Source organism: Macaca nemestrina, chromosome 8, assembly GCF_043159975.1.
Source record: "Macaca nemestrina isolate mMacNem1 chromosome 8, mMacNem.hap1, whole genome shotgun sequence".
Taxonomy (NCBI): domain Eukaryota; kingdom Metazoa; phylum Chordata; class Mammalia; order Primates; family Cercopithecidae; genus Macaca; species Macaca nemestrina.
In genome coordinates this window covers 39,044,493-39,047,512 of record NC_092132.1, presented here as the reverse complement: position 1 = coordinate 39,047,512, position 3,020 = coordinate 39,044,493, and the positions used below count along the sequence as shown (strand labels likewise).

At 36.6% G+C, this 3,020-nt stretch overlaps 1 protein-coding gene and 1 long non-coding RNA gene across 3 annotated transcripts in view; both read left to right on the top strand.

The window, feature by feature from the left end:
• LOC105475999 (oxidation resistance 1) overlaps positions 1 to 3,020 on the top strand; it is a 469,579-nt gene that overhangs the window by 128,337 nt on the left and 338,222 nt on the right. The gene's annotated exons all lie outside the window — the stretch shown is intronic.
• The window catches only part of LOC112425626 (uncharacterized), a 62,408-nt gene that overhangs the window by 41,513 nt on the left and 17,875 nt on the right, over positions 1 to 3,020 (top strand). The window lies entirely within an intron of this gene.

Sequence of the window (3,020 nt, the reverse complement as noted above, 5' to 3'; positions counted from 1 at the left end):
GTGAGTTCCTGGTCAACATAAGTAAACGAATCTGTTTAAGATAAATTCCCCTATACTCCCTTGTACCTACTCCTTGCCCTCTGCCTCAGGGTTATAGAATAGCTGCCCTGAGCTATTTTCCCACAGGGCTCTGCAGAAGCTTCTGACCTTTCAGAAGGTTTGTGTCCTTTCCCTATAGTTTTTCCCACCACTCTGACTGATTCCCCACACGTGACTTCGCTGAGGAACATAGCAGTCACAATAGGATAACCCCATTAGCTTCTCAGAAGAAAAGACCGACCATATATTCTGGGTGTGGTGTTTGTGGGGTGAAAGGGAGGATGGAGAGGAGGGGAACTTGGCCTGTCAAGAGGGATTTAGCTGGTCATCATGGCTGGTGCCCATAATCTCAGTGACTCTGGAGGCTGAGACAGGAGGATCGCCTGAGGGCAGGAGTTTGAGACCAACCTGGGAAACAGCAAAACTCTGTCCAAACAAAAAAAAACAGAAAGGGGGGATGGATTTAACAAAAGGGATTTAACAATTATCATACACAAGAAATACCAGACATTTTAAATGTATTAAACACATAAAACCAATGAAATTGTAAAAATAATGAACAAAAACCTTAAAACATTTAGTGTAACTTTAAAACTCAAAGGAATGACATCCATGGAAATTAATTCACAACGCCTAGAGAATGTTTAAGAATATTTGTGATTTACTCACTAGCTTTATTTTAGTGGGATGATATAGTTGCACTGCATGAAAGGCTTAGTTACAGTTGGGCTTAATGACAGAAAATGAATTAGTTTGACTTTCTTTTCTGGAGTGCATAAAATAAGTACATATGGCCTTTAAAATGAGTTTTGTGAATTAAATGATTTATTTTTATACTTGATTTTTCTCCTTAGAGAGTCATTTTGCAAATGTTTTACCTTGGAGAGTATATGACAAGGCCTAATGCCACTAAATATCAAAATGAAGATTTTTTTGATTTATTGGGATTCATTTTTGAAAATGCTTATGGGAATTCACACACACACACACACACACACACACACACACACACACACGTATGAACTTTTAAAAAAACTACCAGCAAAATCTCAACCTGAAAACTGACAATGGATAGATAATTTTCTATTATTTCAATAACAATCTAAGGTTAGAAGGCCAAAACAAATTTGAGTTTGCATTTGCACTTGGTCTCATCCATTTCTAGGAGGAAAAGGATGTATATACACCAAATTTTCTATAGATTGAATTATAGTTTTAATATCTCTTTAAGCATATTTTTGGTTTTGATATTTCATTTGCCAGTAAAGAGATTCTTTTGTTGTCAAACAAAAGAATTAAATGAATTTCTTTTAGCTTGGAAGCTAACACTCCTGTAACTTACTTGCTTTACTAATCAAATCCAGTGATTATTAAGTATCTTTTATATGTGAAGTAGTGTTAGATGTTGGCTATTAGTAGCTCTTCCTTAGAAGAAATATGTAATTCCTTCTATATTCAGTAAACCAATTCATTAGTGTAAACTCAACTAGAACCTTCTTTCAAAAGTAGGCCTGAGCCTTTAGAAGGCAGTGGCCTTTTAGAACACTGAAAGACTTTCAAAGTAATCCTTGAAAATGGATGCCGAGCCAAGTGAGGATCCAAGTGCTTATAAACATAGCAAAGAGATAGTCGAAAGTCTCTGATTTGAAAACCTAAGATGTAGCTAAGCCAATATAAGATATGGCTCACAAAGCAGAAAAATCATTATATGGTTGACTTACTGGTATAAGAAAAAGAGGAGTAATGGAATGTGTATAACAAGCAACTTTAAAATTAATATCCCAAAGAAGACAACAATAATTTCTAATGACTCAATTTTGTATTAAACTCAAAGCTTCTGAGGTTTCATCTGTTTCTGTGGCATCTGTGGTTTTATATGTGTCCCCCAGAAATGACTCATTTGTTCAGAAATGTTTATATTCATCCAATTATTCACCTTTTTATTGATTTAATACACCATTATTGAGTTTCTGCTAGGTACCTGGTACTATGCTAAGTGCTGAGATTATAAAAGCAAATAAACACTGCAGTGTTTTTGCCCTGATATAATTAATTACATAAACAAGTGTCTAATTATATTTGAGATGAATGTAATAAAGAAAAAGCATTTTATGAGATGAGATTTATTTATAGAGAATTTGACCTAGTGTACAGGAAAGAGACAACTGCCCTCTGAAAGTGACTCTTAAGCTGAGACTTGCATGTGGACAAGCTCTCTAGTTTGGGAAAGTCCTGGTATCTTCAAGGAATTAAGAGACCAAGGAGAAGGCTGGATGATAAGGAGTGGGAAGAGAGTGGCATGACAAATCATGCACAGCATTTCAGGCCAAGTTAAATATGTTGGCCTTTACCCAACAGATACCCATTTTGTACTGTACAGTGTACAATTGGCACATAATATGCACATGATGACATATAATTGGCACCATGAAGGATACAGAAGTGAGGAAGACATGGTTGGTTCATTCATGCAGCCTCTGGTATCATAGAGGAGACAAATAAAAGATGCCTTTTCTCCCATGTGATGCTTCTCGAAGGGAGGGTCCCTAAGGCTTCATTTGATTCCCTGTTCTTCACACAACAGATGACACCTACTTTCTGCTCGGTAGTAAATAATATATATTGATTGCATGATTTTTAATAAAAACCCATAATGTGATGATAAGGCCTTGCCTATCCGGGTCCCTGATTTCTGTGCAACATTTTGACTCTCGGAACTTTGTTCTTTTAGAATCTAGAGAGCTTGGGGCTCAGGCTACTGCCTCTGAACCTTTGTGATTAAACGATACCACCTTAGACATGGTGGGGGCCCCATCCATTTAGGATTGAGTAAGTGCTTGGCCACTAAAAGTAAGATACTGTATTATATACAGTATCTTACTAGCAGTGTGGGAATTGAACACTTTGGAGCCAAAGTGCTCAGGATCCAGTCATGACTCTGTTTCTCATAAGCACTGTGATATTTTAATTTTCTTATCCTT